Genomic DNA, 17239 nt, shown 5'->3' with positions numbered 1-17239 from the left:
AAATAGAGAACTAAAAGAAGACATTTCGAAAAGTCATAATGCTAGAGAAGACCTAAAAATTTATCTTGCCCATGCTGACTCAGCCGAATCGAGTTTTTCAAAAAGATACTTTGCCCTCTAATTATGTCAGTAGAATCTGGAGGAAATTTGTAACCATCATAACCACCTCCCTAAGATTCCACGTGTTACCACTTAGATCAATTGGCTGCATTGTGATGCTAATGGGGACAGTATGGTCAACGCACTATTATTCACATAATCACCTTGTCAAAATGCAGGAAAAAATCCTATATAATTCTTCCTACCTTAACCATTACAGTCAATCGGTCATCATAAGCAGACAATTTTACATCTTCATCATTTCTTTTTTCTTTTTTTATTGTTCTATTACAGTTGTCCCAGTTTTTCCCCTCTGCCCTGCCCACTCACATCCCTGCTCCCACAGCCAATCCCCACCCTGTTGTCCATGTCCATGGGTCATTTATACATGTTTCTTGACTAGACCCTTCCCCTTATTTTCCCCCTTCTCCCCTCCCCACTTCCCTCTCTCTGGTCACTGTCAGTCTGTTCCTTGTTTCCATGCCTCTGGTTCTATTTTGCTCATTTCTTTGTTTTGTTCATTCAGTTCCTGTATTAGGTGAGATCATATGGTATTTGGCTTTCACTGACTAGTTTAGGTCACTTATCATAATACTCTCAAGTTCCATCCATGCTGTTGTGAAAGGTAGGAGTTCCTTCTTTCTTTCTGCTGTGTAGTAGTATTCCATTTTGTAAATATACCACAGTTCTTTCATCCACTCATGGGCACTTAGGCTATTTCCAGCACTTGACTATTATAAATAATGCTGCTATGAATATAGGGGTGCATAGGTTCCTTTGAACTGGTGTTTCAGGATTCTTAGGCATAATCCTCATAATCCTAGGAGTAGAATCACTGAATCAAAAGGCAGTTCCATTCCAGTTTTACTTTTTTGAGGAAATGCCATACTGTTTTCCAGTGGCTGCCCCAGTCTGCATTCCCACCAACAATGCACTAAGGTTCCCTTTTCTCCACGTCCTCGCCAGCACTTGTTGTTAATTTGTTGATAATGGCCATTCTGACTGGTGTGAGGTGGCATCTCTCTGATGGCTAGTGATGTTGAGCATTCTTTCACATGCCTATGGGCTCTCTGTATGTCCTCTTTGGAGAAGTGTCTATTCAGGTCATTTGTCCATTTTTAATTGCATTGTTTTTCTTCCTTGTGTTGAGTTTTATGAGTTTTTTATATATTTTGGAGATCAAACCCTTGTTCAAGTTATCATTACCAAATATGTTTTCCCATACAGTTAGTTCCTTTTTCATTTTAATGTTTTCTTTGGTCAGTCAGACTTTTTAGTTTGATGTAGTCCCATTTGTTTATTCTTTCTTTTATTTCCCTTGCACGAGAAGATATATTGATGAAAATATTGCTGCATAGGATATCTGAAATTTACTGCCTATGTTTACCTCTAGAATTTCTATGGTGTCATGGCTTACATTTAAGATGTATAAAATTATACATCTTGAGTTTATTCTGGTGTATAGTGCGAGTTTGTGGTCTAATTTCTTCCTTCCTTCCTTCCTTCTTTCCTTCTTTCCTTCCTTCCTTCCCTCCCTCCCTCCCTCCCTCCCTCCCTCCCTCCCTCCCTCCTTCCTTCCTTCCTTCCTTCCTTCCTTCCTTCCTTCCTTCCTTCCTTCCTTCCTTCCTTCCTTCCTTCCTTCCTTCCTTCTTTCTTTCTTTCTTTCTTTCTTTCTTTCTTTCTTTCTTTCTTTTTCTTTCTTTCTTTTCTCTCTCTCTCTCTCTCTCTCTCTCTCTCTCTCTCTCTCTCTCTCTCTCTCTCTCTCTCTTTCTTTCTTTCTTTCTTTTTCATGTACCATTCTAGATCTCCCAACACCATTTATTGAAGAAGCTATTTTTATTCCATTTTATGCACTGCCCCCTTTGTCAAATATTAATTGACCATAGAGACCTGGGTTTATTTCTGGACTCTATTTTGTTCCATGATCTGTGCATCTGTTCCTATGCCAGAACAAGACTGTTTTGATTATAGTGACATTGTGATACAGTTTGATATCAGGTATTATGATCCCTCCTACTTTGTTCCTCTCTCTCAAGATTGCTGAGGCTATTCAGGGTTATTTTTAGTTCCACATAAATTTTTGAAATATTTGTTCTAGGTCTGTGAAATATGTCATTGATATTTTAATAGGGATTGCATTGAATCTGTAGATAGCTTTGGGTAGTATGGACACTTTAATGATATTAATTTTTCCAATCCATGAACACGGTATATGCTTCCATTGATTTGTATCTTCCTTAATTTCTTCGGTGTTTTGTAGATTTCTGAGTACTAATCTTTTACCTCCTTGGTTAAGTTTATTCCTAGGTACATTATTTTTCTTGTTGCTATAGTAAATGGAATATTTTCCCTAGTATCTATTTCTGATATTTCATTGTTGGTGTACACAAATGCCTTCAACTTCTGACTATTGACTTTGCGTCCTGCTCTTTTGCAAAATTCACTTATTAGGTCAAGTAGTTTTTTGGTGGAGCCTATAGGTTTTTCTATGTACACTATCATCCCATCTGTAAATAGTGAGTTTTACTTCCTCCTTTCCAATTTGGATGACTTTATTTCTTTTTCTTGTCTGATCACCGTGGCTAGAACTTTCAATACTACGTTGAATAAAACTGGTGAATGTGGACACTCTTGTCTTGTTCCTGATGTTAGGAACAAGAGTTCCTGTTGAGTATGATATTGCCTGTAGATTTCTCATACATGGCCTTAATTATGTTGAGATATGGTCCCTCTATTCCCACTTTGTTTTTATCATAAGTGGGTGCTGTACTTTATCAAATGCTTTTTCAGCAAATATTAATATGATCATGCGATTTATGTCTTTCATTTTGTTTATGTGGTATATTACATTTATTGATTTGCTAATATTAAACCATCCTTGTATCCCCGGGATGAATCCCATTTGATCATGGTATGTGATCTTTTTAATGTATTGCCAGATCCAGTTTATCAATATTTTTTTGAGGATTTTAGCATCTATGTTCATCAGCAATATTGGCTTGTAATTTTCTTTCTTTGTTGTGTCTTTACCTAGTTTTGGAATTAGGATAATACCAGTCTCATAGAAAGAATTTGGGTTTCTTCCCTCTTCTTGAATTTTTTTGGAATAGTTTAAGAAGGATAAGAGTTAACTCTTCCTTAAATGTTTAGCAACATTTGCCTGTGAAGCTATTGGGTCCAGGACTTTGTGTGTTGGGAGTTTTTGATTACTGCTTCAATTTCACTGATTGTTATTGTCTATGCAGGCTTTCTGCTTCTTCTTAATTCTTCTTAATTCAGTTTTAGAACACTATATGTTTCTAAAATTTATCCATTTCACCCAGGTTGTCCACTTTCTTGGCATATAGCTGTAATAATTTCTTACAATTCTTTGTATTTCTGTGGTATTGGTTGTGATTTCTCCTCTTTCATTTCTGATTTTATTTATTGGGGGTCCTCTCTTTTTTTTTTTCTTGATGAGTCTGGTCCAAGGCTTTTTGATTTTGTGTATCTTTTCAAAGAACCAGCTCATGGATTTATTGATCCTTTGAATTGTTCTTTTAGTCTATGCATTATTTAATTCTTCTCTGACCTTTATTATTTCCTTCCTTCTACTCACTTTGAGCTTTGTTTGTTTTTGTCCCTCTAGTTCTTGCAAATGTAGGGTTAGGTTGTTTATTTGAAATTTTTCTTTTTCAGGAAGGCCTATATTGCTATGAACTTCCCTCTCAGGACTGCCTTCACTGTGTCCCATAGGTTTTCGGCTGTTGATTGTTCATTTTCATTCGTTTCCAGAAACTTTTTTATTTCTTCCTTGACGTCATAGTCAACCCATTCATTATTTAATAGCATGTTATTCAGTCCCTATGAATGTGAATGTTTTTTCCTTGAGGTTGGTTCCTAGTTTTAAGCTGTTGGGATCCAAGAAGATGCTTGATATGATTTCAATTTTCTTGAATTTGTTGAGGCTTGTTTTGTGTCCTACCATGTGGTCTATCTTTGAAAATATTCCATATGCATTTGAAAAGAATGTATATTTTGCTTCTTTGGGGTGAAAGGTTATGTATATATCAATTAAATCCATTCGATCCAGAGTATTGTTCCATGCCACAATAACCTGTTGTTCCTTTGGTTGGAAGATCTATCCCTTGTTGACAACGGGGTGTTCAAATCCGCTACAATGAGTGTGTTCTAGTTGATATCTTTCTTGAAGCCCTCCAAGATTTTCCTTATATATTTGGGTGCCCCTGTGTTGGGTGCATATATGTTTACAAAGGTTATATTTTCTTGATGGATTGTTCCTTTAAGTATTATGAAGTGTCCTTCTTTGTCTCTTTTTATGGCCTTTGTTTTGAAACCTATTTTGTCTGATATAAGTATTTATACCCCAGATTTTTTTTCATATCCGTTTGCTTGGAATATTTTTTTTCCATCCCTTCTCTTTAAGTCTGTGTAGATCTTTTGTTCTGAGGTGGGTCTCTTGAAGATGGCATATATACAGGTCATGTTTTCTTATCCATTCAGCTACCCTATGTCTTTTGATTGGAGCATTTAATCAATTTACATTCAAGGTTATTGGGTTTTTTTTTTGTTTGTTTGTTTTTTTAAGAGAAGTAAGCCTTTATTTCCTCGCTTCACAAATAAAGCTGGCTGAGCTGGTTGCTTTTTGGCGATTAGTCAAAGAGACCAAATCCCATATTCTCGTCCAACTCCTCCAACTCTTCCTTTGCTTCAACCTTGGCTGGGGCTGCAGCAGCAGCAGGAGCAGCAGTGGTGGCGGTAGCCACAGGGGCAGCAGCCACAAAAGCAGATGGATCATCCAAGAAGGCCTTGACCTTTTCAGCAAGTGGGAAGGTGTAATCAGTCTGCACAGACAAAACCAGAACCCGCTTGTACCCATTGATGATAGAATGTGGTACTGATGCAACAGTTGGGTAACCGATCTGCAGACATTCGTTGGCAACATTGCAGACACCCTCCAGGAAGCGGAAATGCAGAGTTTGCTCTGTGATGTCAAGCACTTCTGGGTTGTAGATGCTGCCATTGTCAAACACCTGCTGGATGATCAGCCCAAAGGAGAAGGGGGTGATGTTCAGCATGTTCAGCAGGGTGGCTTCGCTGGCTCCCACTTTGTCTCCAGTCTTAATCAGCTGCATGTCACTCAGGATTTCAATGGTGCCTCTGGAGATTTTAGTGGTGATGCCCAAAGCCTGGACGAAGGAGGTCTTCTCTGGCCCCAGACCAGTGTTCTGGGCTGGCACAGTGACTTCACATGGAGCAATGGCATTGGCACACGTGGCACCTGGCACCTTATTGACAAGCAGCATGTCCCTGACCTCAGTGAAGTCCTTCTTGGTGAACACAAAGCCCACATTCCCCCAGATATGAGGCAACAGTTTCTCCAGAGCTGGGTTGTTTTCCAGGTGCCCTTGGATGGCCTTGTGCATCATGGTGTTCTTGCCCATCAGCACCACAGCCTTCCCCTGGAGGGACATGCGGATCTGCTGCATCTGCTTGGAGCCCACATTGTCTGCTCCCAGAATGAAGCATTTTGGATAATCATCCAGAAGTTGGATAATCTTAAGGAAGTAGTTGGACCTCCAGGTCGCCCTGTCTTCCCTTGGCATCACGGTGATGCGTCAGGGATTGCCACGCAGGGTTTAAAGACGATGTCACTCTCACGAGGGCGCCTGGTGAGAGGGAGGCTCAAGGTTATTATTGATAGGTACTTATTCATTACCACCACCCCCCTTTGTACCTCTGTTCCTCTCTCTCTCTCTCTCTCTCTCTCTCTCTCTCTCTCTCTCTCTCTCTGTTTTTCTTCATCTTCTTTAAGCAGTCCTTTAGCATCTCTTGCAATGCTCATTTGGTGGATATATATTGTTTTAGCCTTTTTTTTTTTGGTCTTGGAAACTCGTTATTTCATCTTCCATTTTAAATGATAGCCTTGCTGGGTAAAGTAGTCTTGGTTGCAGGTCTTTGCTTTGCATTACTTGGAATATTTCTTGCCATTCCCTTCTGGCTTATAGCATTTCTGTTGAGAAATCAGCTGATAGCCTTATCAGAGCTCCCTTGTATATTACTAGATGTTTTTCCCTTGCTGCCTTTAAGATTATTTCTTTGTCTTTGAATTTTTCCATTTTAATTGTGATGTGTCTTAGAGTGGGCCCCTTTGGGTTCATTTTCATTGGGACCCTCCTGTGCTTCCTGGACTTGGGTGACTTTTTCTCTCATTAAGTTATGGAAGTTTTCTGTCGTTACTTTTTCAAACAGGTTTTCTATCCCTTGCTCCTCTTCTCCTTCTGGTATCCCTATGATATGGATTTTATTTTGTTTCATGTTGTCCTGCAGCTTCCTTAAACCCTCTTTGTTCTTTTTGAGTCTTTTTTGGTTTTGTTGCTATGTCTGGGAATATTTTCTACCTTGTCCTCCAGCTTGCTGATCTGATCCTCTGCTTCATCTAACTTGTTTTTAATTCCTTCTACTGTGTTCTTCATTTTAGAAATTGTATTCTTCATTTCTCCTGTCTCTTTTGATAGTTTCTATGTCCTTTTTTCATGCTGGCGTAGTTCACAGTAAGTTCCTTGCAGCTTCCCTGGAGCTCTTTGTAGTTCTCACTGAGCTTGTTGAGCATCCTTATAACAATATTTTGAACTCAGTGTCTGATAGTTTGCCTGCCTCTATTTCATTTAGCACTCTTTCTGGGGATTCCTCCTTTCCTTTGGGTTGGGAGTTCTTTGTCTCCCCATTTTATGTGACTCTTCTTGTTTGTTTCTGCATCTTATATTGATCTGCTTTGACTCCCTGTGTCTGTTGTATGACCTTCTGTGGTAGGATACCTATGGTAGTCGGTGGTGCAGTCTCTTTGATCTCCTGAACTTGGGGCTCTTTGGGCACCCTTTATGCTATTTATTTGGGCTCTCTAGTTGTAATTGGGTTTTGGTTGTTGTTGGGTCATTCTTTGGTGGCTCCTTCCCTCTGTCTGGCTGACTGAAAGACACTCCACCCACCACCTCTTGTATGCTGAGGTACAGGTGCTGCCAGAACAAAAACTGAACAGCCCAGGAAAGAAATGCACACCCACAAAAATACCCTCCCACCCACAATTACACTATCAGAATCAAGTGAGCCAGTATTAACAAAGGTATAAAGAGATTATGACAATAAGAAAAGAACAATGAATATGAGATTACTAACTGAAAGAAAAATGATTTTGAGGGGGTAGATGGAGGAACAATAATATGAGTAGGGAACAGGAATAAGGTAATGAGAGAAAGAAAGTAAAATTTACATCATAAATAAAAAAGGGAAGAAAGGAAGCAGAATGAAGTAACAGAAGGGAAGTGTATAATATTAGGTTTAAACAGAAATTAAATATATATATATGAGAGAGAAAAAAAAGAAAAAAAAAAGGAACCAAATTGGAGAAAAAGACCCACCACAGCACTATTGACAACCAATGAACAAAGATTCATATGGGTGGGATGGAAATAAGAGGAAAAGAAGAAAGAAAAAAAAAGCTTAAGAGATGTCTAGAGGAAAGGAAAGTGATTTTGAGATGATGGAGAAGGAAAAGTAAAAGTGAGGAATGAAAACCAGGCTACCACAGGGAAAAATTCAAATTTAAAACAAAAAAAGAATGGACAGGAGGAAGGCAAAATGGAGTAGGAGAGGGGAATGGTAAAATTTGAGATTTGAAATACAAAAATAGTGAAGATCTAGGAATAAAATTGAAGTAATGTAAAAACAACTGCCATATCCACAACCAATGAGCAAAGATTGATCAAGGTGGAAAGAGAGTACAGGTATTTTAAGAACAGGAAAAAGAATGTGAGATGATGGATGGCAAAAATTGGCTTTGAGAGGATGGAGAGGGGAGAAATAGTAAGAGAGAAAAATAGAATTTAAAATGAAAGTAAGAAGAGGAAATAAGGTAAAATGTAGTAAGAGAAGGGAGGCGTGAAATATATCATTTGAAATAAATTATAATATAAAAACTGGTGACTTAATATGCACAAACTTGAAGGACAAGAAATGAATGTTGAAAAGCTATGCAAGAGAGACAATAATGCAAATCATGAAGAAGACTGCGGTGGTTTTTATCTCAGTAGTATCTGGTGTTTACTAGTGTTTTATCTTTCTGAATCTGCCCCTGGTGATGTCATCGGGTGTCACAGTCTCGCCCTAGGCAGGCTGTTCAGACTACTAGTGAACCAGTCTTCGGTTGTCTCCTTCAGTTGTTAATCTAATCAATCTGCAATCAGCAGTCAGGCTTAAGAACCACAGGGTGGGGCAAAGTAATTTCTGTGGGCAGAGCTATTGCTTACTCTCAGGCTGATGCTACTTGGAGGGGAGTGGTCTGCCTGAGCAAGATGGCCCCTGTGGTATGGGGGATGACTCAGCACAGGGATCCTATTGGCTGCTCCCTCAGTTCTCTCCCCAAAGCTTCCATCTCTAATCTCTCCTCAAGCATCTCTAGTCCACTCTGCACCATCTTAGCTGAAGCTCAAGGTAAGTGGCTGCAAATGAAATTTTATGTGTTGTCCCTTTAAGAGGCTCTCTGAGTCTCCAGTCATCTCTTCCTGGCAGACAGAAACCCTGTGGCTTCACAGCTGGATGTTGTCTGGGTTCTTTTCTGGCCCTGATGCTGTAGGCTGGGGAGCTAAGCTTGTGGTTTAGACCCCACACTTCTCAGAGAAAACACCCCCAGCCACTGAATATTTCTCTGGACCTTCAGCTGCCACCTACAGGAGCCCAGCCTGCCCTCTCACTTCCCCTCTGCTCTTCATACAGTGGTGAAGTGGTTTTTTCCAGCTGTCCATGGTTATATTGATTCTCTCCAGCTATTGTTCAGTTGGTTATTCTGCTCGATTTCTCCACAATTTAGTTGTAATTCTAGATTTGTCATGGGAGGAGGTTAGTGTAGTTTCCACTTACTCCTCCACCATCTTGGATGCTGTTAATTATTTCTATAATCTCCTTGTCTTGGGTTACAACTGTGATCTTCGCTTAGTTTTTTGTTTTTTTGCTTTTTGGAGAATTTCTATTCTTTCATCACTGGTTTCCCTTCCTCTTCTGTAATTCATAAAATCACAGTGTCATCAGAAATTTCTAATATCCGAATTTGATATTATCAGTGTTCTTAAAGTCTTTCAAGAACTGTGTAACCCTCACAATGGAGTTGGACTCCTTAGGATGGCATCAAATGTCTTGATGATCTCACTTCTACATTCTGCTAGAGTCTTATTGCTTGACATTTTCCCTCCTACTGTGTGTTCTTACATTGACTGTACTGTTCTGAATGAGGTTCTGTTTTCTTGTGTTGGCATGCTCTTTTTCCTTTATGTGGTGTGGCGTTTCCCCCATTCTTTATTTGTATAACCTCTGTTTATTCATTCATGGACAAATATTGATTGAGCACCTACTATTTGTTAGGCAGTTTGTTACGGGGCTGGTGTTCAGCCATGGACCCTGCTCTTTATCGAGCTTTTGCACTGTGGAGAGGGGGAGACCGATCATATTTAAGTAACAAATAAATGAACCTGATGATTTTAGGTAATGAAAGTGCAGTGAAAGAAGGAAATAGAGTGATATGATGGAGAGTGGCTGGGGAAACTATTTTCAATAAGCTGGTCAGGGAATGCCTTTCTGGGAGGAAACATGTGAACTGAAACCTGAGGATGAGAAAGAAGAGCTTGTAGGACTATGTATAGTAGTGTAGGTTGCAGCTTGCAGGAGCACTTGCCCAATGCAAGAAGAGGGGCTGAAATCCATTTCTCATTAAGCATAACGAGCCAGGCATTCCAGCATGGGACTAGTTCCCTAGAGAGGAGAGGGACCCTTATCTACTTCTCCCAAAGGGGCCATAGGGGCTATACTCCCGATAGTAGGGAAACAGTATTAGAAACAAAAATTACAAAAGTCTTGAGCAACTACTTCTTCCAATCACATCCCATACTTGGATGTCCCTCAGTAAACTATACTTAAAGCATAAATGACACATTTTATATAATGCTGCAATTTATTTTTTATTCTGAGTACCTAATACTCTATTTGACAATGGTGGGTGGCATTTGGCCCATTTTTATTGAATTATTGAATGAATTAATGTATCATGGTTATATTTCTGTGTGAGTCAGGGGGGCTTCATTACTAGAGTGTGTGATCACAGAACTCCTTCTCAAAGAGTGATTTGCAAATGCAGGTCTCCTGATGGGCAGCAAGCTATCAGAAAAAAAAAAAAAATGTTTCTATGGTTTAATGAGGAAACGACAAACAATTCCCTACACTTTAACTTCTGCTATGATTAGAAGCTATTTACTAGTAATATACTAAATTATTTCTTTTTAAATATAACATTTGTAATTTTATATTAGCAGGCTACTAGGTTTTCTTAGACTAAGTCAGTATTTTATAGTGGCATCTGGCTGCTGCCAAATGTTGGCAAACACTGACTGAACATGTGCTCACCTGGCAGCAGGAAATCCCACAATCTTCAAGAAGAATAATTTGTTATTAATCACGAGGTTTTCATGGCTTTCAGTTGCTGCCATCTGTGACTTTTATTTTATTTTATTTATTTACTTTTAGAGGGGAAGGGAGAAAGAAGCATCAATGTGTGAGGGATATACCAGTCAATTGCCTCCCACACACCCCCAAATGGGGATCTGGTCTGCAACCCAGGGCATGTGCCCAGACTGGGAATCGAACCAGCAACCTTTTGGTTTGCAAACTGGCAATAACTCTATGAGCCATGACAGCCAGAGCCATCTGTGACCTTTAAAGATAAATTAGTATGGTATTGTTTAAACCTCAGTTTGTTGTGGTTTGCTGGGTTAAGCCAGAGGTTCCATAATGAATATTGGTTTATAATTTTCAACGGACTTCAAGGTCCATCACCAATGTACCTATTATAGAGCAGAATTATACCTAATTCCCTCAAAACCTGATGAAGAGTAAATTTCATTTGTGATAATTTGCCTGGGATGTGTGTGTGTACGCGTGTGTGTGCATGCGTGCGTGTGCTATTTTCATTACTTGGGTTATAATAACAAAGTAAATTAATAAGATTACTAGATTATTTTTAATTTATAGGATATAGTTTCATAATATATAATTATGTATTTAACTGCAGGGTCTTCTCTTACAAAGTAAAAGTAGTTTATAAAGCTGCTGACAAAAAGTTTCCTGATTTTACTTTACTTCAATTTTTTATCACCAAGTTCTTTTTTATAGCGAGAATGGGTGAGATAAGTCTCTGTCCTATACACTGAATCAGGCCCTAAATGTTTATCAGATGCTCTGTATTACTGCTTAAAAGTTTGTATCCTGTTGTGAAGGACACATCCTTTCTTTATATATAAAAAATGATTATCTAGCATTCAGTACTCAGGGCTGGGATGAAGTGAGGCAAATGAGGCTCTCATCTTGGGCACAAAATTTAGGGATGCCAAAAACTCAGTAATCAAGATAAACAATATTTTAATGCACTTTAAAATAAAAATTAATGCAAAAACCCCATAATGAACAAAATATCAAAATTTCAACTGAGAATGGGATCTGACTCTGCAGCTGCATGACCCAGCCTTACCCACCATGCCCTAATCCCAGCCCTGTGCAGTGTATTGAGGACATTAGATTAATTCTGGATAATTGTTATAATAGTCTCCATCATGAAAAAGTAACACTTCTTCCTGAATCATTTGGTGAAACCATGTCCAGTCATGTTACCAAGCTGCTTAACTCTGCCCTATGCTCTAGTTGGTTAAAAATGCACTGTGAAAAAAAAAAAAAAAGTGCACTGTGATTAAAGACTTGTAACTGAATGCAGGCTTGACTCTTTCGAGATTCATCTTTAATTGCTATCATGCCCTTGCTAGTTTTTACCTGCCTTTTCTCTTGAAAGACAGAGAAGCATACACACAGGGAGAGTTAAAGAAGTAGAAAAACAATGACAGGGAAGAGAAATAATGAGAAGGGTAATTAGCATGGTCTGCTTAAGAAACAAACCTAGGTGACCTTTAAGGTGACATCAGCATTTAAAAATGAGATCTGATGGGTTAAGATGGTGACAGGTGACAACATCTAAAGGAAGCAAAGAGAAAATTTCTGTAAGGGCTAATGCTGATGAATTTGGAGAAATGATTGAAGAAGTGGGAGTGTCAAGAAAGTTGGAGAAAGAACTTGTGAATCTTACCTGGTTACTTTTCAAGGAAGAAAAGTGAGAATGGATAGAAGTGTGGCCCTAAGTCTTGAGGAGCACTGATTGACAACTGTCCAGAGAAGGTGTTTATTTCAAGGTGATAACCAGGATAAGGTTAAAGAAACCTCCCTCACCCTGTTCCCTAACAAAACAATTGTCCTTATAATCTAAAAGGGGAGATAAACTAACAAGTATCTGTGAAACAGAACAGTGGGAGAATGCTTTTTCTAGCATAAGTTTGACAAAGCATCGAATGGATCCCAATGGGGAAGAAAAAGTAACTCTCTAACAAGCTTAATTTTATAAACATAGAAAAGAATTAAAGAGTCACCCACAATCAGAGAAATACGAAAGTCACATGGCACAGTATGGAAAATAAAAATATGAGCAGACACCAAAGCTGCTAGAACTTGGTACCGAGGGGTGGGGTAGGGGTTTGGGGAGGGTGGCCTGGAGGGGACAGAGTATGGAAGAGGAAGCTAAAGATTACAAAGGGTGGTTAAAAAAAACTTCATAATGGAAAATTTCAACATTTACGAGAATAAAGAGAATAGTATGATAAATCCTCACTTAGCTATCTACAATAATTAATTTGTAACTAGTCTGATTTCATCTATCCCCACTCCTCTGAATTATTTTGGTATAAATTACATAAAAACTATTTTTATTCATAAATATTTTAATATGTATTTCTAAAATATAAGGATTTTTAAATATTACCAAAATCCTTTATCATACCTAAAATTTAATAATAGTTTTTAACAACATAATTTTTCCAACTGTCTCATTTAAAAAGATATTTGGACTTCTGGCCAAGATGGAGGTGTAGACAGACATGCTGCGTCTCCCTCCACAATTAGGAAAAATACAACTACCTCAAAACTAGAAACAACCAGAAGTTCCAGAAAATCAAAGGACATGGAAGTCCAGCAAACAAGGATATAAAGAAGAAATACTCATCCAGACAGGTAGGAGGGGCGGAACCCAGGCGGAGAGGACACAGCGTGGTGGTGGCAGCAGTGGCAACAGCAGCAGGCTGGCGGAAAGTGCAGTTACACGTTTTAAAAGTCAGGAGGGACACCTGGGGAGCGTTCCCAGCTCCTCACCAGAGCAGCTCACTGTCCTAGCTCTGGGGAAAATCAAGCCTCATTGCCTTTGACTGTGCAAACCAGTGGGGGTTGAGACACAGGCAGAAACTGCCGGTCTGTCAGCAGAGTCTGCTTGTTTAAAGGGCCCCCATGGACCTAGAACATCCGCAGACCCACCCACTCTGGGAACAACAGCCAGGGCAGCAGCTAGAGGGGTGCCAGTTTGGTGTGGAAGTGGGAGAAGTGCCTGGAAAAGGGGCGAGTGCTGGGCAAGCAGCATTGTTCCTTCTCAGGCCCCTTCCCCGCATACAGCACCACAACATGGTGAAACAGGTCACCGGTTACTAATGAATACCTAAGGCTCCACCCCTTACAACGTAATAGGAGCAACAACTCTCCCTGGGACACAGAAGCAAACAAACACAGGAGACTTTCGGCCAAGATGAAGGCCTAGACTGACACGCCCCATCTCCCTCCACAACTAAGAAGGATTACAACTACCGCAAAACCAGCAATAACCAGAAGTTCCAGAAAATAAATGGAAGTCCAACATATGAAGTTATAAAGAAGTGGTGCTCATCAGGACAGGTAGGAGGGGCGAAGCCAGGGAGGAGAGGTCAAGCTGTGCTGTCTGTGGCAGCAGCAGTGATGGCGGCAGGACAGCAGTAAGCACAGACACCTGTATTTAAGGGGAGGCGAGAAGCACCTGGGGAACATCCCCAGGTGCAGACCAGACCCATCAGCTTGCGATTCCAAAGTTGGGGAAGGCAGATCCCCATTGCCTTGGACTGTGAGGCCCGGTGGGGGTGAAGACAGAGGAGGAGGCTCCCAGTCTCTCAGCAGAGAGTGAATGGCAGGAATCCATCTTGGACCCCCACCCCCGCAGAAAACGCCAGGTTTGACGAGTGCACAGGGCTCCCCCCACCCCCATAGCATAAAAGGTGTGACAGCCCTGCCCAAGAAGCAAAGGTAAACACAAAACTGTTCAGGATGGCACAGATCATGATAGAGATCCCAGTGACACAGCTGACCAGACAGCAAATTTCTAATCTAACGAAGCAGCAGATAGAAAATCTTTCTGAGGCACAGTTCAGAGCTTGGCGTGTAAAAGCGCTTACAGACTTAACAGCAGATCTTAAACAATACTGGGAAGGAATGAAGGCTAGTCCTGCTGAAATGAATGAAAACACATATGAAACTAGTGGTCAGGGCAAAAAAAACAGGGATCAGATCAACAAATCGGAACATAGGGAAGGAACAAACAGTCAACCAGTGCAGAAAGAAGAAATGAGAAGTGAGGAAAATGAGAGGCTCAGAAACATTTCTGACAGCTATAAGCGGGCCAACATATGAATTATAGGGTTGCCAGAAAGTGAAGAACAACTAGGAATTGAAAAATTATGTGAAAAAATAATGAAGCAGGACTTCCCTAACTTGGGGAAGGAAATAGACTTAAAGGTCCAGGAAGCACAGAGAGTTCCAAAACAACTGGACTCAGGGAGAACCACACCAAGACACATTAGAATCAAAATGTCAAAAATTAAGGATAAAGAGAGAATCTTAAAAGCAGCAAGAGAGAAAAAGAGAATTACATACAAAGGGGTCCCAATGAGACTATTAGCTGATTTCTCAAAGAAACTCTGCAGGCAAGAAGGGACTGGCAAGAAATATTCAAAGTAATGCAAAGCAAAAACCTACACCACAAATACTCTATCCAGCGAAGCTGTCATTCAGAATAGAAGGGCAAAGAAAGTGCTTCCAGGACAAAGTAAAACTGAAGGAGTTCATCAGATCCAAACCACTGTTATATGAGATGTTATTTAGGAGAAAGGATCAAAACTATGAACATTAAAATGAAAGCTGTATCACAACAACCAACAACAGAAGCTAGGGAACCGAAACAAAGGCAAACTAAGGAGGCAACGAGAGTGTGAAAAGAATTATAGGTATGGGGAACATATTGTGGGGAGGTCAGCAGGGAGGGGGGAGGGGAGAAAGGGAGGGAGATGGTACAGGTGTTAGGAAGCATAGTAGGAGGGAGTGGAGTAGATAGGAAGATGTTGAGAGGAACTATATGCACAACCAATGGGCATGAACTAAGGGAGGGAGGGATGTCACTGGGTGGAGGGGAACAAAGGGAAAAGAAATTGGGACAACTAACAGCATAATCAATAAAGCATATTAAAAAAAAGAAAAAATATTTGAATAAGAATTCAAATATATTGCAGTTGGTTGATATATCTTCTAAATTTCTTTTAATCTTTAGTTTCTCCTCCACTACTTTTTTTTACAGTCTATTAATTGAATTAACTTTTTTTTTTAATCCTGGAATTTCTTACATTTTGTTTTTTTCCTGATTGCATCATCACAATGTCATTTAGTATGTTTCTTGCCCCACCTTCCTTATAAACTAGTAATTAGTTATAGAACCTTGATCTAATTTGTGATTAATTTTTTAGTAACAATATTTGTTGGGTGGGTATGTAATATGTATAAAATGTTTTGGCTGTTTCCCCTTTGGAAGACATTGCCTATTTCCATTATTTTACTGGGGATTGTAAAAATGGTGGTATTCAGTACTTACATTTTTATTTATTGACAGTGGTAGTCTATGGTTATTTATAAACTGGGCTATTTTTATCAAGAAAAACAGAAAGACCTTTAAAGTTAAGTGGGGACACGCTAACTCATTTATATCTATATAACCTCGAATACATATTAAAGGTTAAAATGTTGATCCTGCCCTATCTCTTTACTGTGTGTACTTTCCTGTTTTCCTCTCATTTATAATTAAGATCTCAAGTAATTAGTCTCACATATTTGTCTCCAATTTTTTCTCTTGGTTTCTTATCAGCTAAAGCTCTAATCTGTATTTTGTTCCCTTATTCCACTAAAACTCATATGAAGTACCGATGATATCCATATTGACATGTCCAATAGAGAAAAGTTTTTAAAATTTGAATTTAAGTGCAAACAATGGACATTTTCCTGTTCTCTCACTTGATCTCTCCAGAGTATTTGGCATCTTGGACATGGCAGAGAAGCCCTCTTAGCATCCAGGGATGCACTATCACCTGTCTCTCTGGCTGTCCTTGCTTAGGCGCTCTCATTGAGTTCCTTGCGTCGTCTCATATCTTTTTTTCTGTTCTTACTCCTTTTTCCTCCCTTATGGCTTTAGATTGCACCAGGCCCTGGAGACTCTCCCTGGGTATTTCCTGAACTCCAGGCCTATCAATAGAATGTGATGTGTAGACTGTTAGGAACCTCAAGTCTTTGTACCTTTCTGGAACATCACGATCCTCCCTCTCCAACTGTAGTTCTCTTATATTACCCTATATATGATAAACAATGATGTCAAATTAATAACCCTGGCCAGAAGCTGAAGAGTCTGTCCAAATTACAACTTCTTCATCTTCACTCAATCTATCACCAAACCCTGTGACTTCTGTCTCCTAAAAATCACCATGTGTACCCACTTTTCCCCTTTTCAATGACATGATTTTAGTTCAGACTTCATTCTGTTACTGTAGCTTCCTAACTGATACCTGGTTCCTGGATATATTCCTCCATCTTCTGCACATAAGTTAAATTTCCTCATATTCTGAATACAAAGTTCAGATTCATTTTATTAGCCCATGGGTTGCTTTGTTAGGCCTATCCATCCTTTCTAGACTCATTTTCCCCTACTGTCCTCACAGGTACTTTTCATTTCAGTTGAGCTACACATTGTGCCTTGAAAATGAAATGTCTCTTATTTCCCAATTCTGTGCTTTTATGTGCTGTTCTCAGACTACTATTTTAGGCTTTGCTGGTCACACTCAGTATCTGTTGACTATTTTATTTATTTATTTATTTATTTATACATTCATTC

The 17239-nt window shown here is 39.5% G+C and overlaps 1 protein-coding gene and 1 pseudogene across 3 annotated transcripts in view; one reads left to right on the top strand and one right to left on the bottom strand.

The window, feature by feature from the left end:
• Positions 1 to 17239, top strand: part of FILIP1 (filamin A interacting protein 1) — a 208007-nt gene that overhangs the window by 165634 nt on the left and 25134 nt on the right. The gene's annotated exons all lie outside the window — the stretch shown is intronic.
• Positions 4752 to 5765, bottom strand: LOC150007332 (large ribosomal subunit protein uL10 pseudogene; annotated as a pseudogene).

Source organism: Furipterus horrens, unplaced genomic scaffold, assembly GCF_987537825.1.
Source record: "Furipterus horrens unplaced genomic scaffold, mFurHor1.1.pri manual_scaffold_6, whole genome shotgun sequence".
Lineage (NCBI taxonomy): Eukaryota > Metazoa > Chordata > Mammalia > Chiroptera > Furipteridae > Furipterus > Furipterus horrens.
This window is presented reverse-complemented; position numbering and strand designations above follow the sequence as displayed.